This window comes from Scyliorhinus canicula, chromosome 15 (genome assembly GCF_902713615.1).
Source record: "Scyliorhinus canicula chromosome 15, sScyCan1.1, whole genome shotgun sequence".
Taxonomy (NCBI): domain Eukaryota; kingdom Metazoa; phylum Chordata; class Chondrichthyes; order Carcharhiniformes; family Scyliorhinidae; genus Scyliorhinus; species Scyliorhinus canicula.
In genome coordinates this window covers 73424233-73449943 of record NC_052160.1, presented here as the reverse complement: position 1 = coordinate 73449943, position 25711 = coordinate 73424233, and the positions used below count along the sequence as shown (strand labels likewise).

General features: G+C 48.6%; 1 protein-coding gene across 2 annotated transcripts in view; it reads left to right on the top strand.

The window, feature by feature from the left end:
• Positions 1 to 9094: 9094 nt before the first annotated feature.
• rhbdf1a (rhomboid 5 homolog 1a (Drosophila)) overlaps positions 9095 to 25711 on the top strand; it is a 497373-nt gene continuing 480756 nt past the window's right edge. Inside the window, exon 1 of one of the 2 annotated variants that reach the window (XM_038819453.1) lies at positions 9095 to 9314. The gene's annotated coding sequence lies outside the window, so the exon portion shown is untranslated. The remainder of the gene's footprint in view (positions 9315 to 25711) is intronic. The other variant, XM_038819449.1, reaches the window with a different exon arrangement.

Here is a 25711-nt window from a genome sequence, read left to right as displayed (position 1 = left end):
GCAACCCAGTAACCCCCCCAACCCCCCCCCCCTTCCCCCGGCCGAGCAATTGCTTGACCCCCTACTCCCCCCATTGCACTCCCATAAGTCAGCTGACTCCTGCTGACCCTGGCTGCTCCCGCCTCTACCACCGATCCCCGCAGAATTCCCTCCTAAAACCCAAGGCCACACCCCCTGCAAACCAATGTGGACTCCAGTCCAATACCGCCTCCCTGTGTCCGGCCCCGCCCCCTCTCTGTCCGCAGGAAAAGAAAACTCGCGCTCACAGTCCGGACTGACCCCGCCCTCTATGGCGCAGCTCCATTCTCCTACAACCTCATCCCCATCGCCAGGGGCCTAGGGTTCCCGACCCCTTCTCCCCCCACCGAACGCGGCGAACAACCCCTCCCAAATCAGCGCCCGCACAGAAAAAAAAAGAAACACAAATACCACCCTCTCCCACTCCACAACATCCCCCAAAGTATGCTACAGACCACTAATTTGAGTCCAGCTTCTCATTTTTGATAAAGGTCCATGCCTCGTCCAGCGTGTCAAAATAGTGGTGACGTTCCTGATATGGGACCCACCGTCGCGCGGGCTGCAACAGCCCAAGCATCACCCGCTTTCCGTGGAGAACCGCCTTGGCCCGATTGAATCCTGCCCTCTTCTTGGCCAGCTCTGCGCTCCAGTCCTGGTAAATGTGAATTTCAGCATTCTTCCACCTGCTGCTCCGCTCCTTCTTCGCCCATCTCAAGACGCACTCCCTGTCGGTGTAACAATGAAACCTCCACCACAGCTCTCGCTGGCTCCTTTGCCCTCGGGTCTCCTCGCCAGGATTCGATGGCCTCAGGAAGGCTCCCGCGCCCATCAGCATGTTCAGCATCATGGCTACATACGCCCCAGCATCTGACCCCTCCGCACCTTCAGGGAGACCCAGAATCCGCAAATTCTTCCTTCTCAACCTGTTCTCCAGATCCTCGAATTTCTCCTGCCATTTTTTATAGAGCGCCTCGTGTACCTCCACCTTCATTGCCAGGCCCAGGGTCTCGTCCTCGTTATCAGAGGCCTTCTGCTGCACCTCTTTAATCACTGTCCCCTCTATCCTCTGGGTCTCTACCAACCTTTCTATCGATGCCTTCATAAGAGCCAACATCTCTACCTTCAATTCTGCAATGCAGCTTCGTAGAAACTCTTGCTGCTGCCGCGACCATTGAGCCCACGCTGCCTGGTCTCCACCCGCCGCCATCTTCCTTTTTCGCACCCATTCTCCTCTCTTCTCCAATGCCTCTTTTTTGACCGCACTGCTCCTGGTCCACTCCATACAGTGCTGGGGGGACCTTACTGCCATCTTCCCACACCAGGAATCGTCAACCAAGTGCCGCTGGGGCTCCTTAAAAGGGCCCAAAAGTCAATTTTCGGCGGGAGCTGCTGAAAGTGCGACCTACCCAGGCATAGCCGCAACCGGAAGTCGGACCGAAATTATATCATATTGTAAAGGACAGAGGCAGGTTGGAAGATCTACAAGATTATGAGGGGTACGGATAGAGTGGATCAGAAGGCACTTTTTCCCAGGGTGGAGGGGTCAGTCACCAGGGGCATAGGTTTAAGGTCCGTGGGGCACAGTTTAGAGGAGATGTGCAAGGCAGGTTTTATATGTAGAGGGTGGCGAGTGCCTAGAACGCGTTGCCAGGGGAGGTTGTGGCAGCAGATACATTAACGGCATTCAAAAGGCATCTTGACAAACATATGGACAGCATGGGTATTGAGAGATATGGCACAAGGAAGTGCTGAGGGTTTTGGCAAAGGTTGGTATTATGACTGGTACAGGCTTGGAAGGCCTAAGGGCCTGTTCTTGTGCTGTATTGTTCTTTGTTCTTTGCTAGATGTAACAAGCAAAATGGACAATGGGAATCCTGTAGATGTAGTAAATCTGGACTAGCGGAAGGCGATTGATAAGGTGCCACACAGGAGGTTAATTTGCAAGGTTTGATCACATGGGATTATGGAAATTATTAGATTGGATAGAAGACCGGCTGACGGACAGAGAGTTGGGATAAATGGGTCTTTTTCTGGATGGCAAGATGTAGCTAATGGGGTGCCTGTCCTCTGGCCCCAGCTATTTACAATCCATATTAACGACTTGGGTACAGGGGGCGAAATTCTCCGACCCCACGCAGGGTCGGAGAATCGGCCGGCAGCGGCGTTAATCCCGCTCCCGCAGGGTTTTTATTCTCCGACCGGCCAAAAACCGGCGTTGTGCAAATCCCGCCGGCAGCCTCTGAAAACAGCTGGCGCCGGCGGGATTTCATTATATTTTTCTTTCAACAAATCTCCGGCCCGGATGGGCCGAAGTCCCGCCGACGTGGCCATGGGTCACGTCGGCGAAAAACAGAGTAGCTTTAAAACGGCATCAACCATTGATGATGGTTGACGCCGTTCAGTGTCCGAGGGCAATTGGGGGGGGGGGGTTGCGGCATTGGGGGGGGAGGTTGCGGCATTGGGGGGGGGGTTGCGGCATTGGGGGGGGGGGTTGCGGCACTGGGGGGGGGGTTGGTTGCGGCATTGGGGGGGGTTGCGGCATTGGGGGGGGGTTGCGGCATTGGGGTGGGGTTGCGGCATTGGGGGGGTTGCGGCATTGGGGGGGTTGCGGCATTGGGGGGGTTGCGGCATTGGGGGGGTTGCGGCATTGGGGGGGTTGCGGCATTGGGGGGGTTGCGGCATTGGGGGGGTAGGGGTGGTGGGGAGGGGGGTAGGGGTGGTGGGGAGGGGGGTAGGGGTGCTGGGGAGGGTGGTAGGGGCGTTGGAGGGGGTAGGGGTGGTGGAGGGGGTAGGGGTGGTGGGGGGGGGTTTGGGGGCAGCGGCGTGCAGAGAGGGGGGGGCGACGGATGCCCGGGCCAACGCACCGTCGCCCCCCCTCTGTATGCCGCTGCCCCCTACCCCAACCACCCCCCTCACCACCCCTACCTCCCTCCAACGCCCCTACCCCCCTCACCACCCCTACCCCCCTCCCCACCACCCCTACCCCCCTCCCCACCACCCCACCCCCCTCCAACGCCGCCCCATCTCTCGCAATGCCGCAACCCCCCACCCTCAACGCCGCAACCCCCCCCTCACGCCGCACCCCCCCACCCTCTCAACGCCGCACCCCCCCACCCTCTCAACGCCGCAACGCCCCCCTCATCGCCGGTACCCACACCCCCCCCTCCCTCTGAAGGCCGGTACCCACACTCCCCCCTCCCTCTGAAGGCCGGTACCCACACACCCCCCCCCTCTCTCCTCCTCCCCCCCTTCCTTCCTCCTCCCCCCCCCTTCTTCCTCCCCCCCTTCCTTCCTCCTCCCCCCTTCCTTCCTCCTCCCCCCCTTCCTTCCTCCGTTAGTGGGGGGGGGGGGTGCGGCGTTAGTGGGGGGGGGGTGCGGCGTTAGTGGGGGGGGTGCGGCATTGAGAGAGGGGGGTACCGGCGTTGAGGGGGGGGTTGCGGCGTTGAGAGAGGGGGGCGGCGTTGGAGGGGGTTAGGGGTGGTGGGGAGGGGGGTAGGGGTGGTGAGGGGAGGGGGTTGGGGTAGGGGCAGCTGTGTGCAGAGGGGGGGCGTCGGTGCGTTGGCCCCGGGCATCCGTCGCCCCCCTCCTCTGCACGCCGCTGCCCCTACCCCAACCCCCCCTCACCACCCCTACCCCCTTCACCACCCCTACCCCCCCCTCCAACGCCGCCCCCCCTCTCAACTCAACGCCGCAACCCCCCCCCTCTCAACTCAACGCCGCAACCCCCCCTCTCAACTCAACGCCGCAAACCCCCCCCCCCCTCCCCCCTCTCCTCTCAACTCAACGCCGCAAACCCCCCAACGCCGGGTCCGTCTCTCTCTTTCTCCCCCCCCCAAATGCCGGTCTGTCTCTCTCCTCCCCCCCCCCCCCCCCAAATGCCGGTCTGTCTCTCTCCTCCCCCCCCCCCCCCCAACGCCGGGTCTGTCTCTCTCCTCCTCCCCCCCCCCTCCCCAAATGCCGGTCTGTCTCTCTCCTCCTTCCCCCCCCCAAATGCCGGTCTGTCTCTCTCCTCCTCCCCACCCCCCCTCCCAAATTCCGGTCTGTCTCTCTCCTCCTCCCCCCCCCCCCCTCCCAAATGCTGGTCTGTCCTCTCTCCTCCTCCCCCCCCCCCCCCCCCCCCCCCAACCAAATGCCGGTCTGTCTCTCTCCTCCTCCCCCCCCCCCCCCCCCCCGAATGCCGTCTGTCTCTCCCCCCCCCCAAATGCCGGTCTGTCTCTCTCCTCCTCCCCCCCCCCCCCGAATGCCGGTCTGTCTCTCCCCCCCCCCCCCCAAATGCCGGTCTGTCTCTCTCCTTTCCCCCCCCCCCCCCCCCCCCCAATGCCGGTCTGTCTCTCTCCTCCTCCCCCCCCCCCCCTCCCAAATGCCGGTCTGTCTCTCTCCTCCTCCCCCCCCACCCCCTCCTCCCCCAGACAACACAAAAATAGGTGGGACAGTAAGTTGCAATGAGGAAATAAGGACCTCTGCATTGGAGCACCCCAAAGTCACTCCCCATTTAGATAATAAGTTTCCTTCCAGTTTTCTGAACAAAATACATGACCTCACACTTATCCACCTTAAACTCCAAAAGAAGGACCTCACAAATAGATATAGATAGGTTAAGAGAATGGGCCAAAATGTGGCAGATGGGAGTTTAAGGTGGATAAGTGTGAGGTTATGTATTTTGTTCGGAAAAATGGAAGGAAACTTATTATCTAAATAGGGAGTGACTTTGGGGTGCTCCGGTGCAGAGGGATCTGGAGGTCCTCATTCATGAGTCACGGAAAACAAGCATGTAGGTGCAGCAGGTAATAAAGAAAATTAATGGAATGTTGGCATCTACAGCTAAAGGAATAGAGTATAAAGCTGAGAAAGTGCTGTTGCAACTATACAAGGCATTGGTGAGACCACACCTGGGGTATTGTACACAGTTTTGTTCCCCCTATTAGAGGATCGATGTAGTGGCATTGTAGGCAGTTCAGAGGACGTTCACTCGGTTGATTTCAGAGATGTATGAAGAGAGATTGAACAATTTAGATCTATACTCTCTAGACTTTAGAAGAATGAGGGGAGATCAAATAGAACATAGAACATAGAACAGTACAGCACAGAACAGGCCCTTCGGCCCTCGATGTTGTGCCGAACAATGATCACCCTACTTTAAACCCACGTAACCTGTATACCCGTAACCCAACAATCCCCCCATTAACCTTACACTACGGGCAATTTAGCATGGCCAATCCACCTAACCCGCACATCTTTGGACTGTGGGAGGAAACCGGAGCACCCGGAGGAAACCCACGCACACACAGGGAGGACGTGCAGACTCCACACAGACAGTGACCCAGCCGGGAATCGAACCTGGGACCCTGGAGCTGTGAAGCATTGATGCTAACCACCATGCTACCGTGGTATACAAGATGATAAAATATATGGGGCTGGATTCTCCGCCCCGCCATGCCACATTTCGATTTCACCCCGCCTCCGGGATGCTCTGTTACGCTGGTCGGTCAATGGGGTTTCCCATTGTGGAGCAGCCCCACGCCATTGGGAAACCCCCGTGCTGTCGGCAAAACGGAGCATCCCGCTGGCGGAGAATCCAGCCCATGGACATATAGATATGAACGGATGCTTCCCCGGGTGGGGCATCTAGAACGAGAGGTCTTAGTAATAGAGGTAGAACATTTAAATCAGATTTGAGGAGAAACTACTTTTTCCAAAGGGTTGTGAAATCTGTGAAATTTGTTACCCCAGAGTGTGGTGGATGCTGGGACAGAGTAAATTTAAGGAGGAGTAGGACGGATTTATAATTGGTAATGGGTTGAAGGGTTATGGAGAACGGGCAGGATAGAACATAGAACATAGAACAGTACAGCACAGAACAGGCCCTTCGGCCCTCGATGTTGTGCCTAGCAATGATCACCCTACTCAAACCCACGTATCCACCCTATACCCATAAACCCCCCCCCCCCAACCTTACTTTTAGGACACTACAGGCAATTTAGCATGGCCAATCCACCTAACCCGCACATCTTTTGGACTGTGGGAGGAAACCGGAGCACCCGGAGGAATTCCACGCACACACGGGGAGGACGTGCAGACTCCGCACAGACAGTGATCCAGCCGGGAACTGAACCTGGGACCCTGGAGCTGTGAAGCATTTATGCTAACCACCATGCTACCGTGCTGCCGTGAGATCAGCCATGATCGAATGGCATAGCAGACTCGATGGGCCAAATGGCCTAATTCTGCTCCTGTACCTTTTGAATTTATGATTAAAGGGCAGCACGATGGCGCAGTGGATAGCACCGGGACTACGGTGCTGAGGACCCGGGTTCGAATCCCGGCCCTGGGTCACTGACTGTGTGGAGTTTGCACATTCTCCCCGTGTCTTTGTGGGTTTCACCCGCACAACCCAAAGATGTGCAGGTTAGGTGGATCGGCCACACTAAATTGCTCCTTAATTGGAAAAAAAAAATAATAATTGGGTACTCTAAATTTTAAAAAAATTAATTTATGATTAAATTGCGTCCTTTCTCTCTGCTTGCTGAGATGATCCTGCATTTTCTGTTTTTATTTTGATACAATATTTGATTTGGAAACTGCTGACGAGCATTATCTTGGCACTTTTTAAAAGATGTGTCATAGTCTTCCACATTTGTGGCCAGGTCCTCTTGGTATTGTAGACATCAGTCAACCTATGATTCCTCTTCTCTCAGGTGGTGTCTTTCAGTACTAACCCAGGCGAAACACTTACTCTCCCTGGAAAGATCAGAACTGTAAGGGTACAAATGTGCTTTCAATGGCCATTTATGAGTGAAAAGGAGCAGCACGTGGCACAGTGGTTAGCATTGCTGCCTATGGCGCTGAGGACCTCGGTTCGAATACCGGCCCTGGGTCACTGTCCGTGTGGAGTTTGCACATTCTCCCCGTGTCTGTGTGGGTTTTACCCCCACAACCCAAAGATATGCAGGGTAGTTGGATTTGCTACGCTAAATTGCCCCTTAATTGGGAAAAAAATAGGTGGGTACTGTTAATTTATGTAAAAAAAACATTTATGAGTGAAAAATTGTGCAAATTGTTTTTCGCATTGTCCTCTCAGTTTATATGGAACAGAAATTTAATTCAGAGCATTCACATCTTTGAATTTTGTTTACTTTTCATTATGCAAAGGTCTGATAAGAATAGCTCCCCGACACTACTCACTTTGCAAATACACCCCACTAAACAGTTGCAGCAACTATTTTCATGTGAGTGCACTTTTACAATAATTAATTAATTAGGCAGAAACTCAGAGCTGCTGCCACAAGCCAGCAGGAGGTTCCTGTGCACATAATTCCCTATTAACAGGCGAAAGACTGAATGCTACCTTAAGGTGACAATCAATATTTTTTTAATGCCTTTTCTGGCATCTTCATGCGTCATGAATGAAGTTTTACATATGTTTAAGTGGTCAGTCCATCTTAGTTTCCCCACAGAATAAATACACTGCAATAAGTGGCATTGAACCACCGAAAGAAGATGACAAATAATAATAATCTTATTTGCGTCACAAGTAGGCTTACATTAACACTGCAATTAATTCAACTCTGATCCACATTGGCCGATCTAACCTAGTCAGTAGTCAGGTTCCATCCCCAGTTCAGAGAGGTGAAAAATTAGCCAGGCTTACCATAGAATTCCTACAACTCAGAAAGAGGGCATTCAGCCAGCAACCCTTTCCATCGACTCTTTGTAAGAGCACCCTACCTAGGTCCACTCCCACACCCTATAACCCCAGTAATTGTACATATCATAAGACCATAAGGAGCAGAATTAAGCCATTCGGACCATCACGATTGTTCTACCATTCATTTATAGAATTTACAATGCAGAAGGCGGCCATTCGCCTCTGTGGGCAGCACGGGAGCATAGTGATTAGCCCAATTGTTTCACAGCTCCAGAGTCCCAAGTTTGATTCTCGGCTCAGGACACTGTCTGTGCAGAGTCTGCACGTTCTCCCCACGTGTGCGTGGGTTTCGTCTGGGTGCTCCGGTTTCCTCCTTCAGTCCAAGGATGTGCAGGTTAGGTGGATTGACCATGCTAAATTACCCTTAGTGTTGGCTGGGGTTACTGGGTTATGGGGATAGGGTGGAGGTGTGGGCTTGGGTAGGGTGCTCTTTCCAAGAGTGGGTGCAGACTCGATGGGCCAAATGGCCTCCTTCTGCACTGTAAATTCTATGATTTGGCCCATCGAGTCTGCACTATCCCTTGGAAAGAACACCCCACTTAAGCCCCTCCACCTCCATCCTATCCCTGTAACCCAGTAACCCCACCTAACATTTCTGTATACTAAGGGAAATTTAGCATGGCCAATCCACCTAAACTGCAGACCTTTGGACTTGGGGGAGGAACTCAGATCACCCAGAGGATACCCAAACAGACATGGGGAGAAAGTGCAAGCTCCACACAGTCACCCGAGGCATGATGCGGTGAGGTAGCAGTGCTAAACACCGTGCCACCTATTGCCTCTAAGTATGAGCCAAGTAATTGTCACTGGCTGTGCTTATGCATAAAAAGGTTGAATAAATGGATGTCTGTATGGTGCATCCTCACACAACTACCAACATGAACAATGTGAAGGACAGTGTCTTGAGCTATTGGTACAATAGCCATTGGAGATATACCTCAAATTGAGCCACATCCATTGTAGGGGGAATTAAGCAGAAATTGGGGGTATTGTATTCAGCAATTGTCAAGGTTATATTTTGGCGTGGCACTTCGTCAGAAATTAGTCTATTGACTCACTTTCGGCATAGTTCCTGCATTTTCTGTTTGCCTTTTAGGTTTCCACCGCGAGCCTTCTTATCGAAAACAGAAATGAATCCCCACCCAAAATTCCGGATGTCGCTGTGTCACAACAGCGAAAAAAACTAAACCTCCAGTGAAAATTCCTTTGGAAAGAACCGTGGGAATGGTCCCGGTGCGTTGGTAGCTGTTTCAGAGGGACAGCAGCAAGTCGATGGGCCGAGCTGCCCCCTCCCGGTGCTGTCAGGCTGGATGTTTGTGAGCCGCAGTGTTTTGGGAAGTGAGTTGAGGAATGGAGAAGGGCGGCTCAGCTGATTAGTATCGGCAGATAGTGTGTGAGGCAATGCTGAGGCCGGCCCGGCCCCTTTAAGCAGTGCGGAAGTTATTTGAAGTTTGGCTGGAACCTTTTTAGTAACTCCCTGACGTCAGGTAGTCTGATCAGATGTTCTTCAATCTCTCAGTTTGAGGGTTTGAAGGTGCTGTGGGAGCGGCGAGCCGGGCGGGAAGGTGGTCAAATCGGGCGCTGCGGGAAGGTAAGGCTGCGGCTCATTGTTTCCACCGCTAATCACTGGCAAACTTGGGCCAATTCTCCCCGCTGTCGGCTCGCCGCTGCCGAACTTGGGCCGATTCTCCCCGCTGCCGGCTAGCCCGGCTCCCCCCTGCTGCAGGAAGCGGCTGCTGGACTTTTCCTCTCCTCCCCTGTACTAACCCCGGAGAGAGCCTCCACTCCCTGTAAAACCCAGCGAGTGGGACTCTCCCCTCAGTAACGGCCCCGCCGGACCCTTCGGTCCTCATTAACCTGCCCCGCCGGACCCTGCTGTCCTCATTAACCAACCCCGCCGGACCCTGCTGTCCTCATTAACCAACCCCGCCGGACCCTGCTGTCCCCATTAACCAACCCCGCCGGACCCTGCTGTCCCCATTAACCAGCCCCGCCGGACCCTGCTGTCCCCATTAACCAGCCCCGCCGGACCCTGCTGTCTCCATTAACCAGCCCCGCCGGACCCTGCTGTCTCCATTAACCAGCCCCGCCGGACCCTGCTGTCCCCATTAACCAACCCCGCCGGACCCTGCTGTCCTCATTAACCAACCCCGCCGGACCCTGCTGTCCTCATTAACCAACCCCGCCGGACCCTGCTGTCCCCATTAACCAACCCCGCCGGACCCTGCTGTCCCCATTAACCAACCCCGCCGGACCCTGCTGTCCCCATTAACCAGCCCCGCCGGACCCTGCTGTCCCCGTTAACCAGCCCCGCCGGACCCTGCTGTCCCCATTAACCAGCCCCGCCGGACCCTGCTGTCCCCATTAACCAGCCCCGCCGGACCCTGCTGTCCCCATTAACCAGCCCCGCCGGACCCTGCTGTCCCCATTAACCAGCCCCGCCGGACCCTGCTGTCCCCATTAACCAGCCCCGCCGGACCCTGCTGTCCCCATTAACCAGCCCCGCCGGACCCTGCTGTCCCCATTAACCTGCCCCGCCGGACCCTTCTGTCCCCGTTAACCAGTCCCCGCCGGACCCTTCTGTCCCCGTTAACCAGCCCCGCCGGACCCTGCTGTCCCCGTTAACCAGCCCCGCCGGACCCTGCTGTCCCCATTAACCAGCCCCGCCGGACCCTGCTGTCCCCAGTTAACCAGCCCCGCCGGACCCTTCTGTCCCCATTAACCAGCCCCGCCGGACCCTTCTGTCCCCATTAACCAGCCCCGCCGGACCCTTCTGTCCCCATTAACCAGCCCCGCCGGACCCTTCTGTCCCCATTAACCAGCCCCGCCGGACCCTTCTGTCCCCATTAACCAGCCCCGCCGGACCCTTCTGTCCCCATTAACCAGCCCCGCCGGACCCTTCTGTCCCCATTAACCAGCCCCGCCGGACCCTTCTGTCCCCATTAACCAGCCCCGCCGGACCCTTCTGTCCCCATTAACCAGCCTCGCCGGACCCTTCTGTCCCCATTAACCGGCCCTGCCGCACCCTGCTGTCCCCATTAACCGGCCCCGCCGGACCCTGCTGTCCCCATTAACCAGCCCCGCCGGACCCTGCTGTCCCCATTAACCAGCCCCGCCGGACCCTGCTGTCCCCATTAACCAGCCTCGCCGGACCCTTCTGTCCCCATTAACCAGCCTCGCTGGACCCTTCTGTCCCCATTAACCGGCCCTGCCGCACCCTGCTGCCCCCATTGACCGGCCCTGCCGCACCCTGCTGCCCCCATTGACCGGCCCCGCCGCACCCTGCTGCCCCCATTGACCGACCCTGCCGCACCCTGCTGCCCCCATTGACCGGGCCCGGCTGCCCCCATTGACCGGGCCTGCTGGACCCTGCTGCCCACATTGACTAGGGAATGGGAAGGGTTTTGGAGGGGAGTGTTTTGACCCAGATTGTGAATGGTGCGAATCTGCTGCCACTGTCTGGCAGGGGAATCTGTTGTACATCTTGAGTTGAAGAGGGCTTCAGTGAAGTTTGGTCTGTGAAATGGGCTGGCCATTAATTAACAATGACTTGTGTTTGTAACAGTAGCTCAATGTTTCTGTTGAAATTCTAATTCCATTTGTGGCACGGTCTTAAAAGGGCTTTAAGCTATTCTTATGATGTGGAGATGCCGGCGTTGGACTGGGGTGAGCACAGTAAGAAGTTTTATAACACTAAAAAATGTTATAGCCAGGTTTGAAAATAATTGTGTAAGATGATTTATATATTTGATTGTTTCTGACCTTTAACCTGTTAAAGTTTATAATAATTTGGAACGTCTCCCTATCTCAAAGCAAATTCCTTCATGGAGTTTCAGTTGGAGTGTGTTTGGACATGCCCTGTATTGTTGAAGTATGTTAATCCCTGTATGGTGCTTTTGACCATCTTAGTATTCTTTAATATGATGACAGTACCTTATTTCTTGATTTAAGCATAGTGCTGTGCGTTGTTTGTTAAAAGCAATCTATAGGAGATATACATTGTGGAGCGAGTGGTTTGCAGAACCACATGTGGATTGTCACCAGTAAAATAACTGAAGTGTTTCAGGCGCAGTTGAGTTGTATCAATGACCTGAGTGATTTATTGAACTTAAAAGCATCAATACCTCAATGTGCATCGTGTATGCCAGCAATCTCTCTCAAGTGCCTTCCTATATTTATAGCTTGTGTTTTCCTGGATGGTTGGGCAGTGCTGCATCACTTGTAACAATGAATGTATTTCCTGTAATGCTGGTGTTACGTTGTGCTATTGGTGCCATCGTGGTCGCATCGTGATTAGAGTTGAGTAATAAGGGGTGTGGACTCATGATCTTAAGACATGCCTTCAAATCCCACCACAGCAGCTGAGGGATTGAAATTCAGTTAATGCAATAAATCTGGAATAAAAAGATGACAGCAGTAATGGTAACCATGAAACTGTCTTTTATAAAAAGTACGTCTTGATCACTGATTTCCTTTTAGGAAGGAAACGTGCTGTCCTTATCAGTCTGGTCTACATGTTGACTCCAGACCCACAGCATTTTTTTGTTCTGAGTGCAGCAATGTGGTTGTCTTTTGCTGCTGTCTGAAATGGCCACTCAATTCTGGCAATTTCGAGATGGGCATTAATTGCAGCCATATCCGATGATTGAGTTAAAAACAAGATGTTTCTTGTGGTCAATTTTTGAGTAGGTAACTTCTGGGTTAGGGGAAGGTGCAGGGTGACGGAGTATCAGCCATCACTGTAAAAGAAACCGAATCTACAAATAAAAACAGAAAATATTGGAAATGCCTTGGTCTGGCAGTATCTGTGGAAGGAGAAGCAGGATTTTTTTTCTAAATTTAGAGTAGCCAATTATTTTTCTTTTCCAATTAAGGGGCAATTTAGCGTTGCCAATCCACCTAACCAGCTCATCTTTGGATTGTGGGGTGAAACCAATGCAGGCACGGGGAGAATGTTTAGCTGGGGCTGTTTAGCATAGGGCTAAATCGCTAGCTTTGAAAGCAGACCAAGGCAGGCCAGCAGCACGGTTCGATTCCCGTAACAGCCTCCCTGAACAGGCACCGGAATGTGGCGACTAGGGGCTTTTCACAGCAACTTCATTCGAAGTCTACTTGTGACAATAAGTGATTTTCATTTTAATTTCGTTTTTCATGTGCAAACTCCACACAGACAGTGACCGAGGGCCAGGATTCGAATTAGGTCCTCAGTGCCACAGTCCCAGTGCTAACGACTGTGCCACATGCCGCCATGGGAGAAGCAGATTTAATGGGCATGATCAAATGGCCACACTGCGCCTGAAAAGCAGGGGCAGTGCACCGTGGCCGATTTTAAAAGTAGGAGACCCCGCTCCCGGGATCTCCCCGGCTCGCAGTGCCTCGCGGGATCAAACAATTAGGCCCCCAGCTGCATGCTCTTTGGGTAGGGTGGTGGCCTGGCACCTTGGCAGTGCCAGGTAGGCACCCAGGTGGCACTGCCAGGGTGCCATGTTGGCACTGCCAAGATGCCAAGCTGGTGTGCGCAATTGGGCCGGGGGATATCCTGCATGGGTGCTTGGGTGGGGGGGTGTAGTGATCCTCCCATTGTGGGGTCGGCGGCGGGGGGGGTGGGGGGTGGGGAGACACCGGGGTTTACTTTGGGCGCTTTGAATGCTGAGATGCATTTAAAAATGGCAACCCAATGTCTTGGTACATTGGGGAGACCCAGCAAGCAGAGCTCCCCAGTGTACAAAACGGGCGTATTTCCCGCTGAGGCCCTTTGTACAATGTAAGTCGCGTTGTATAGGCATATATTTCTTAAAGCTCCGAGCGCCGGGAAACACACGGCTAAATGCGCTCCCTGTGGGATTTTGTTCCCAATTAGTTGAATCGAGCCGTATGCTTCATCGAACCTTTTATCTGAATCTAATCTAAACTTTGGTAATGGATTTACAATTTGCGGAAAAGTTAATTCCATCTTGTGTCCAATAAAGCTGCAATTGTGTAAACTGTGGCCACATCTCTTATCATAGTTTTATTAATGAAGCCCAACGTGTTCTTGTGTTGGTCTACTCGAAGCATTCTACCAATCCTTCCACACGTATGATATTCATTATTCTCTCAAACAATACAATGCAAAAAGAATATGTTAATTACACTGTTACTGCATAAGGTCACTGCCACAGTAGTTTGGTGGGGAAAATAATCTTTTGTGTTCCGAGTGATAATTCAACATGCACAACGCTGAGAAAGCAAAACTATAAAACTAAAAGTGGAAAACAGTAGGAACATGAGAGAGTTAGGGGAACTAAGTTTCATCACATCGGGTTGACTCTATTGTAGATTAGCAGTCTCACTGTTTTCAAGGGAGGAATAAAGAATCAAAAGCAACATTTCTTTAAACCCAATCACTGTACTGGAAATTCAGCTTAGTGCTGCTTAAATTAGTTTGGCAAACACAAAATATTAGAGATGTAGAAACATAGAAATCCATTGAAGATTTCAAATTAAGTTGCAGTTATGGAAAGGTTACTCTGAAATCACATTTGGAAAGATTACAGAAGGAGTCTGCTGCTGCCCTACAATTAGTCGGACTGGTTTAGCACAGTGGGATAAATGGCTGGCTTGTAATGCAGAACAAGGCCAGCAGCACGGGTTCAATTCCCATACCGGCCTCCCGAACAGGCGCCGGAATATGGTGACTAGGGGCTTTTCACAGTAACTTCATTGAATATTACTATTATTATTATTATTATTAGTTTCCACTGTCCAAAAGCCTCCAAACAACATTGTCAACATTTACAGGATTAACATTATGTCTGTTGGCAGGTTTGAATCGAGCTTGGAAAGTGGAAGAAGTAGAAAGTTCCCATCAAGCTGATCTGAATGCATCATACCAATATGTACCCTTACAAAGTTAAAGATATTAAGCCTAGTTGAAGTGGCTTCCATGCAAGTCTGCAGAAAAACCACATTTAAGGCCACAAGAAAAAGACTGACGATACCAAAGGATGTCAAATTGGGAAAGAGAAATGTTAAATTCAATATGGCAAGAGGAGTGAAGGACATAAAATTTGTGTATTGCTTGAGAGAATCGAATGGAGGATGAAATTGAGCCACTGGAAGTAGAAACGGGGCATGTCAATAAATGCTACAAAAGTGTTAAACACATTTTCTCCTTGGTTTTTGCCAAGAAAGGGATGGGTAATCTACTTGATCTGTAAAGAGAAGTGCATTGAATTATATAGACTTAATTCCATGTTGAGCATTCGAACTAGTCTATCAGTATATTGTGTACCAAAGGTATTGAAATTAAAGAAATACCCTCTCAAATGTGAGATAAACTGAGTATATGATCTGATATATTAAATGGAAATTTTGCAAGACTAAGGGTGCGATTCTCCCCCGAAATTTCCAGGTAAATTTGTGCTGGGTTTTTCAGGGGTTTCCCGCTGGCTCTGCCAGCGAGTTCCCCACTGCTATTCAATGACGCTCGGTCACTTTTTTGGGCCCTGGGGAGTTTCTCACCGGTTTAGCCCACGCTTCAAATGTTTTTTAGCACTGGGGAGCTGAGATCAGATCGCCATTTTGAAAGGGTGCCCTGATCTCTAAGTGAGCTTGTACCCCCACCCATGGGCAATGTCATCCCCCCCACACACACATGAACACTACCCCACATCCCCAAGTGAGGACATCCTGCTATGGGGTCTCTGGGGATTTCGCCTCTTCAAGCCCCCTTACAGCATCCCTTCCCTTCTAGAACCCTCAACTATCACCCACCCAACTTCCTGGAGGCCCCTAACCTACCTGTCCTGCATTCCCCACCCTTCAAACACCCTCTCCACTCTGCCTGGTTCTTGGCAACACTTGGGCACCCTTTCACTAGCACCCAGACACAGCTGCCAGCTTGGCAGTGCTATCTGGGCACCTTGGCAGTGCCAGGGTGGCAGTGCCAAAGTGCCCGCATTCCAGGGGGAGGGCCTGGGAAATCCCTGGGTGCTGTTCCGCCTGATCCACGTTTGTGTGGACCAACACTGATCGCCACCTGGCTGCGGCCAAACTTGGGAGGCCAGAGAATTGACGGAGGCCAGTGGATCCCGCGCAGGTAGGTCTCTTCCATGAGCGTCCCCATGTGGGGTGGGGTTCCGACTCCGACGTCTCGTGGGACTTTGGAGAATCTCGCGAGGTATGGAGCCTGTCGGGAGGCTCACTGGAGACTCCTCCTGGCATTCTCCAGTGTTTTCCGGCATTCTCAAGCAAGAGAACAGCTCGGCCGGAGCAACGTGCCTTAACAGTCAATTGTGATATTTTGCTTCACTACTTCAGTGAGTTAAATTAGATCGACTTGTCACATGACTAATTTGACAATCCTTGCACCCAAAAACAGATAGACTGGGGTTGTGTCAAAGCTTAACTGAAACAGGAACCCAACCCATCTTGAACTTGTGCATTTCCAACTAGTTCATTGGTCATTTTAATGCAAGATGAATTACGTGTCTTACAGTCAGTCATCCTGTTTTTCACTACTGGTAACTGGGTTTCCCAGGCTTTGGGGAACTTTGTAGCTTAAAGAAGATAGAGGGGTGGAATCCATGAGGTGAGTGCCTTTTTACAGCACTGCTTGTGGGCCAGGAGGAACAGGAATGTTTCCTCTGCACCCACCAATTGCCACAACAAAACCAATCTCCCAACCCCATAAAATGTCTGCTTTCTTCTCCACAGACCTCTGCCCCTCCCAACCACAATCAGCTCATTACACCACCACTGCAACGATCTCTCCTTTTCTTCCCATAACACCTAGCTGCTCTTATAGGCTTTGTCTTTCCTACATAAAGGCTTCCAGCTGTTAATCAGGTTGTCCATAAGCAGCAGGGCACCCAAAAGACTCTTGTAGATGAATGTTTGCCCTTGCATCAAAATCACCTCCAAGCTAAGATCCTGGCCATGGTTTTTGCAGAAAAGTGGCATTTCATTATCAAAACAACTGTCAGAATGTGTATTTAGTAAAATATAGAATCCAACTTCTTATTCAGTCATTATAATGTCCCTGATTTGTGTCAAAATAGCTGATCTCAGCTTTGTTGTTGTCACAATGTCAATTGTGCTAAGGGTTTAAAAATAACAGATTCACACTCCTGATCAGCCTCTAATGCTGCTCCAGGAAGTGTGCATGTGGTCAGAAGGGGAGTGGGAGTGGGAGTGGGTTATGAGGTAGTGATGACCCTATTGTCAAATAGATTGATTACATTCACTGGATGTGCATCTGAAAAGGTGCTTGGTTGAGATGTTGGAGGAGGCCTGGAACATACGGGCCCTCGACACATCTTTAGGAAAGTAGAGGTGAAAATCAGGTCAAATGACATGAGGAAGGAAAATAAAAGCGTTTGAAGGTAGGGTTTATGTACTGGATTATACCTCTTTTACTTTATTCACTACACCAGTGTCTTTATGGAAAGCCTGTGTACAGTGTGCTTGCTGTGGCTTTTCCTTTGTTGTGTGCAATACCTGACGGAAATTGTCATTACAAACACAGGCTGTGAACTATGGGTGGATTCACATACCCAGGGAACAAAATGGAGACAATTTCTATGTTACCGCTGGACTGGATTTGAACCTAGATCTCAGTCAGTAGACTGTTTTAATCCACTTGTGTTGCTGATTCTCCTTTGATAAAAGAGGGTTTCTTTTGCTTTGTTTGTTGTAAGGGTTTAGAATAACATTAGTTGTACAAGACAAAAAGATGAGCATATCATTCTGGAAGTTTTCTACTTTTCCCTTTCCTTCCTGACACTTGTCCTATTTGGTGAATCAAATCATCGTAATCTGTTCATTGTATTTCTGTATACAGTGGGACTTAATTTAGAAATTATATCAGATGTTTTATGACAATTTCTTGAAATTATCTTTTTAATTAACATTGGGAAATTCCCATCTCAATATTATTCAAAAAGTTAGTTGTGTATCAGTTGAAAAATAAATTGTTAACTTAAAGCAGTGATGCGCAACCTAGGTTCTGAGTGGGCCGCATGAATGGTCCTCCTTCATCATCTCAGTGGGCCACAAGATTGAAATCTGGCTTATTCACTGATCATGACCTCCTGAATAAGATAGAATACATTTAATACATGCCAAATATTTCACCTGTAATCAGGCATATGTGAAGAGAACTATCATCAACTTCTTCAAATGGTAAATCAAAATAAACACACTTTGGACACAGGGAGCACACGGCTCTCATAATGTTGTGAGGAATCAGCACGCACCTCTCTTCACTTGCCCATGTTTTACGTGTGAATCACTTCAGTCACACCGATAGGAAAAAACCTACTCTGACGGAAATCAGCGAAATGTGGCAACCCTACTCTCGTGGGCTGCACTCGGAACCCAGATATGCCTCAGTGGCCCCCGGCTGCAGGTTGCCCACCACTGACTTAAAGGCTAACTGCATTTTTAGGTAAAAGGCATGGATGCCATTTAGTAATTATACTTGAACTACTTTAGGAAATTTGTACCGAGTAACAATCATATTCCAGAAGCATCCCTGTTGTCAATATTGTGCGGAGACTATTACCTGTACAACTAAAAACATATTTAACTGTGCGTGTCTCAAGAAACAGGGTGTGGAAGAATGTTGAGCTTTAATTTTTCAACTATAGTTTTACTGAATTTTGATTTTTAATTTCAAGGGATGGTGGTTTAATGATCCCGCTGTGTCATCTTGTTCAGCACAATTGTAACTAACTGACAAAGAAGCCGTAGCACTGACATGTTGTTCAGCATGATTCCAGATGCACACTATTTCATTCAAATTCTCTTGCTTTCACCATCTGGCATTCCTGGCTAATTTGACTTTTATTTTACATGTAGAATTGACTTGCTTTCAGACTTTCCTCAAGCTGCTCTTGAATCAGTTCATCCTTTCCTGAACTCTAGTGAGTTGAGTAATCCATGATTTATGTCTGTCTTCTCTTGCACACAGGTTGCCGCATTCCTGAAGATTTGTCCTTCAAGGTTGCCTGCTTTCTGGAAGCTACTTACTGGACACCTTTTTTTAACTTGCTGCCTGTTTTTTTTTTGCTTCTTTTTGAAAAGTGTCTTGAAAATCTATCTCTTTTCCCCCTTAATCTGTCCGTTTGTCATCCTCTTCCCTATAAAGAGTTCTTTATGATCAGTGCCAGGTCCTGCAACTTGGCTGAGTTACAATGATCTGTAATACGCAGTTTTACCTGAAAGGAAACTTCAATAGAAGGAACAGTAAGGTTCAGTAACTTTGTAACTGAGATGGTTATGGCTGAGAGTTTTGTATGACTGGGTGCGGTACAGCAAGCATCTTTAGTTGCTTGATATTTTTGTGAATAAGAATTTTGACACATTAACCGTTTTGCTTGTTCAGCAGGGCAGTTGTTGCTTGTGAGCTGTACAGGTTGCCAACCCTTCACTGTCTTTCGAAGGAGCATTAACTGCTTCCGTAAGGAATACCACTTGAGCTCCAGCCACAACCTGTCCCTTACCCATTTCTAAGACTGTTTAATCTAAGGTATTAAGGCTGGGTCTCACAGGGACTGTGTGGCCACTATAGGGAATGGGATGTTGAATATGCAGTCCTGATCAAGGACAACAATAGTGTAGGTACAGTTAAAGCTAAACTATAATGACCATATATTAGCCTGCACTGCTGTGCACTCCTTTGCAAGGTCAGATTTATAATTAGAACAAAGTGTGTTGGGCAAACCTCTGATTATGACCAGAACAATCCAGACCAACTGAAATGTCTGCATGAAATGGAAGCCTCAAAGCTTTACAATGCTTCTCAACTTGTGGAGTTCACTGCTCCAGGCATCATCATCTGAAACTTATGAACTTATGCAGAAATGTAGACACAGTTAGTTATTGTGCACTGAACCATGGATGTTGCAATTTGCAAGTGGCCCCAATAAAGCTGCAAGCTGTCCCCTAGCTACTGATGATCTATTTGTAAACCTTGTGTTCTGTTAACAAGTATTTCCAAGGAGCACGATGGCACAGTGGTTATCACTGCTGCTGCTGCTGCGTCACAGCGCCGAGGTCCCAGTTTCGATCCCGGCTCTGGGTCACTGTGGAGTTTGCACATTCTCCCTGTGTTTGCGTGGGTTTCGCCCCCACAGTCCAAAGATGTTCAAGGTAGGTGGATTGGCCATGCTAAATTGCCCCTTAATTGGAAAAAATGATTTGGGTACTCTAAATTTTATTAAAAAAGAAATAAACAAAAAATAAATATTTCCATAAGAAATTCTCGTTGTTGCAGTTGCTTCCAGCTATACTGTTACATAATCTAATAAATCAAATGTTAGTATGTCTCTGTTCTTGCACTCTGTTCTCTTAAGTCAGAAGACTCTGGGTTCAAAACCTGCTCCAGAATTTAAACTAAATCTTCAAAGTTCTGCACTGTTGGAGGTGTCAGCTCTTCGATCAGATGTTGAACTGCCAGTTGATCTAAAAGATCAGTGGCGTCCTGGTGTCCTAACTAATATTTATCCATCAATTAACATTACTGAAACAGAAACAGAGGGGGGGGGAAATATTCCGGGCCCGTTCACTGTGGGCGCGAATCCCGATATAGCAGCTCTCTCGTGAGAGAGCCGTAAGGAGATTTGCGCCAGGGAGATCTCAAAATGATATCTTCCCCACTGGCGATATAACCAGGCTCACACCCAGCATGCATGTGAACATGTCCCGTGCTTTTTAAGTGAACTCTACATTCTGAATTCTCCCTCGATGCACCCGAACAGGCGCCGGAATGTGGCGACCTGGGGATTTTCACAGAAACTTCATTGCAGTGTTAATGTAACTATAATACTTGTGACTATAATAAAGATTATTATTATTTGCATGCATTTAATATGCCAGAACTGTATCTCACTATCTTCTGGGGACATCCGACTGCTCTTCAGCAGGAGGCCAGTATAACCCCTACATGGTTGGGGACGTGGCAGGACAAAGCCAACCTGGCAGTCCCAGGGGTAGGGGCTTCCATGGAACCCCATCGGCAGGGGTGGGGGGGTTATGGGGAGGAGGGTAATCCTTGGATCAAAAATGAAATGAAAATGAAAATAGCTTATTGTCACAAGTAGGCTTCAAATGAAGTTACTGTGAAAAGCCCCTCGTCGCCACATTCCGGCGCCTGTTCAGGGTAACCCTTGGGTGATGGGACAGATACTTCTGCTGTGAGGCCTCGCTCTGCCAGAGTGATGGCGCAAAGCATGCCTCTGCGCTTTTATTTTTAAAAAATGTGTCAGAAGATTGGAGAGAGAACCTTGTTGGTTGCCTGGGGAGAAACATACACCGGTTTTCAGTCAGAACCTGACACTTCCTTTTTTGGGGCGGGGGGGGGGGGGGGGGGGGGAAGTCCATCCAACTCGTAATTTATCTAATTCGCTCCTTTTTTCTTTTGTATAATGTGGGCATCGCTTGCAAGGTCAGAGTTTGTTGCCAGTCCCTAACTGACCTTGAGAAGGTGGTGTTGAAACAAAGAACAAAGAAAAATTACAGCACAGGAACAGGCCCTTCGGCCCTCCAACCCTGCGCTGATCCAGGTCCTCTATCTAAAACTGTCGCCTATTTTCTAAGGATCTGTATCCCTCTGTTCCCTGCCCATTCATGTACCTGTCTAGATGCATCTTAAATCACGCGATCATGCCCGCCTCTACCACCTCCGCCGGCAATGCGTTCCAGGCACCCACCACCCTCTGCGTAAAGAACATTGCCATGAACCATTGCACTCCAGCTGGTGTAGGTACATCACAGTGCTGTTGGGAAAGGAGTTCCATCTTGATGTCAAGTTTCTTGAGTATTGAACATACCAGTGATCCTTTTATTGCTTTTATGTTTTCCTGAGGAATTTGACTAGTGTGTTGTCTTGTATGGATCTAGTGCTCACCTGTTGCATAGTGTAGTGTTTGGAATCAGAACAGTTTATCACATCTGTTTCATTTAATATTACAAAAAGCGTAATTTCAGTAACTTTGTAACTTTCTAATTGATGATTGACTTGGAACACTATAGGGAGGGTGAGATGTACATTTAGCATTTGTGGGAAAGTGTGCATTTTGGGTGAAGTGTTTTGTTACTACATTAGATGTTCTGGAATGAGTTGTGAGGAGCTATGACACTGGATTCCAGAGGTCTTCTGTTTTCATCATGTTCCAAACCTGCAATTCAGGACTGACACATCCATCTCTAGACATGAAGAGTTTGGGCCCCTTTAGTGAGAAGAAGAATCAGAATTCACCACAAAGTGGCCGCTTCAAGAAGTGACTGAATTAGGGAGAACTGTTTAGTATTAAAGAAACATTCTCTGACACCCAACTTCTGTATTCACAAACCAATCTGTTGTGGGGCAAAGCTTTTTAGTAAAGGGCCCTAACTTCACTCTACCACATCTAGCCCTCCCGCATAATAATCTAGAGATGCTCTTAAAGTGAGATTCATGTTCAGTGATGAATTACGCTCTGGCCTGCCCTATTCAGCACTGTTCATTTTGAATGTTTGTCAAAGGGAATTGCTTCACATTCGAGAGAAGGTTATGCTGATTTTTATTGAGACCACAGCATATTAATTTTACAGCTGCTGAACAAAGTTTTAATAGCAGGGATCTGTGGCATAGCTGCTATTGCTCTGAAAGTTCGATGCTCTACTTTGCACATCAGTGAATTCACTGAGAATGTAGCACTAACATGGAAAGATAGTCTTGGCCACAAGCGTGTGGCGAATTGTATCAATGTATCCTCTTCCCCTGGAACGGTGCTTGATGCTGTCTTCACAAACTGAGTTGCTGCTTTCCCACTAATCAGTCTTCCCCAATATATTCTTTTTCTTGTGTTTTCATTAGCATTTGAATCCCTAAAGCTGCTCTCTTGTTAGTTATTAAATTCAGTAGCTTGTTGAGATTTATTTTGTAAATTTGGCCGGAATAAAATAATGATGCAGCACAAGTTGCAGTCCGTGAATGACTGACATTTCTCTGGAAGCAGTTGGACGTTTCTATTTTAATTGCAAGAAATAATTCCAAGTGGGTCAATTTATTTGATCTATGACACCGTTGTTTAATTGCTGACAACTAAGGGTCCCTTATTATGTCACCGTGAAAATAAGCTCAAAATCCTGAGCTACGATTTCAGTGTAGTTTGTAAATGAACCCTTCCTTTTTGTTTTTTTGCTATGAATTTCTCTACAGAGTCATATGTGAGGAGCGGGATTTGAATCTCAAACTGTAATCTTTGATCATTAAATGTATTGAATGCAAAGTGACCAAATCTGTGGTGCTACATTCTGCTACATTCATGAACAGAACATGGGTGACCATGTTAAATCTGTTCATATAGGTAATCTTTTTCCGAAGGCATGTCAGTTGTGAATCATGTTGGGACACTGTTCAAAGGCTATAATTGCCCTCTGTATCTTCTTCATGTGTGAGCATCGAGCACATGTGTTGGTGGGTTTAATCTTGTACTTGCGCCTGTCTTGGTCATACGTGCACAAGCGGTCTGCAAGCACAAACATGGGCACACGCAAGGTCATGGGTAATGCTGACTTATTTTATTCTCCCTGGCAGTACAGGAAGCTTGTCTCGCCAGTCATTTATATAATGCCATTATAACTTTGACTCGTAATCACATATGCTTTAAACACCTCCTGGACGTAATTTGCTTGTGTGACTAAAAGCTGACTAGTGCATTTTCCCTTTTGCCATATGAACCATTTGACCCTTAAAAGTAGTATTTATAATGTTTGCCCTTGCCAATTTAGTAGAATAATGACTTGCAATGGATGAATTCTGTTCCAGTAATAGCACAAATTATAATTGAATACCAGTTGGTGTTATAATAATAACCTTTATAGATGACAATTTTAGAACTTTGTGTGAAGGCAAAGAAAGATTTAGATTCATGCAGCAGCTTGCATAAGCTCGGGGTGTCCCAAAGTGCTTTTGAGCTATAGTCACTATTACAATGTCGGAATTAAATAGATATGCAAATCATCTGACTTTGCACTCCAGCCTGACTGTTTGCATATTAAAAATTCAGATACCTAATTGATTTCCTACACAAATGGTCAGAAAGTTGTTTGTCACCTATCTAATTTCAGATTTAAAAAAAAAATTATTTCATGGAATGTGGGCGTCGCTGGCTGGGCCAGCATTTATTGCCCATCCTTGATTGCCGTGGTAGGATTCGAACAGGTGGCCCTAGTGCAGGCATTGTCAAACTCGGGGGCGCGACCTGCGGGTGGGTCGCGGGCGGGTGTCGGGAAGGTTGCGGAGCCGTCCGTCGCTGCGCTCCTGATCGCCCAAATCTGCACGCAACAGCCGGCTGTTAAGAACACCGGCTGCAAGCAGCCTTCAAAATGGCTGCAGACATGTTTTTTAAAAATGCATCCGCACTGCGCATGCGTGCCCGATCATTGGCGCGCATGTGCAAAACTGTGCGCGCCGATCATCGGGCATGCATACGCAGTGCGGCCGCTTTTAAAAAATCTTGCTGACAACACATGTTTTATGCTTCTTCATAGCTCTAATATAAATTTCTTGTGTTCCTAACTGGCAACAGGTGTAGGGGGTTGGTTTTATGATTCTGTATTCCTGTCAGTGTTTTACATGTTAAGAACATATGGAAAGTCTAGGCATAGAAATTAATAGGTCTGGCAGGATTTTGCAACCATTTTGGGTAGAATACTGACTTCTGAAATCTTGGCAATCAGTCCCAGTGCACAATGATGTGCAACACTTATCTGAAGAATTTGAATGAGCAGGGATTACTTGGTAACTTTTGAGTGGATATTAGTGCATTTCATCTTTCTTGTTTCCAAAGAAACAATGGGGAATTTTGGTTAATAATGTTTTGCTCAAGTGAACCAATTTTGTCTCATTCATGCTCCTAAATTGGACATTACTGGCACATGCTGAATTGTGATGGTTACACACATGTATGGAATCCTGACAGTCCAGCAGGGGGCCATTCAGCCCATCTAGTCACTGACCGTCCAAAAGTGCACTCTACCAAGGCCCATTCCCCCGCCCTATGCCGTAACCCTGCGCATTGATCATGGACAATCCACCTGAGCAATTTTGGACTGTCGGAGGAAACCGGAGCACCCGGTGAAAACCCACGCAGACACGGGGAGATCATGCAAACTTCACACGGGTCACCCGAGGTCAGAGTTGAATTCGGATCCCTGGTGCTGTGAGGCAGCAGTGCTAACCACTGTGTCACTGTGCCACAATCAAATTGGTCTTTTAAACCAGAACATGTATCAGGGTCAGGGTACTCAATGGACCAAATAAATGACCTCCTTCTCCATTAGTGATTCTAGATTCTTCCTTAATTTAAATTCTGTCCAATTTTGCAATAATGACCAGTAGAAGTTTCAAACTGTTTTGATTTACTGTTTTTGTTTTTAAAAAGTTGCTAGTTTATAGTTGTTTCTGTATGATTTTCTTGAATGCTAGTAATTCGCCAAAAATTCAGATCAAGTAAAAAGTCGCGGGTCTGAAATACAACAGTAATTCTGCACCTGTAATTTGGTATTGAGCTCGTAACTTTGTCCCTGTGTCACATAGTTGACATAGTTCCAATAACACAACATCCGAATCCAATTGAATTCCCATCTGACGTGGGTGTTTAATTTGTCTATTCCTAATGTTCATTACTAAGATTTTTCTCTTTAATTAGTATCTATTTTGGCTTTGCCCAAAAATATGCAGTGCACGAGTTGCTATGAGGACATGCGTGCTGTTGTGGAAACCTGTTGAGTTGCGCCATCTCATAGCAGATTATGCAGTCGTAGGAGTGACTGTGTCATAGAATGGTGGGCCAGGATGCTCCTTATTGAGGAAGAGCTCTGAGTACCACTGAATTTTCTTGGGTTCCTTGCCCTAATGCATTGAGGTTATTGCTGCTGAGAGTGACCACTCCACTGCAAAGAGGAGAGTCCTGAAAGATGGCAAGAGATCTTGAAAGCATAGAAGCCCCCAAAAAG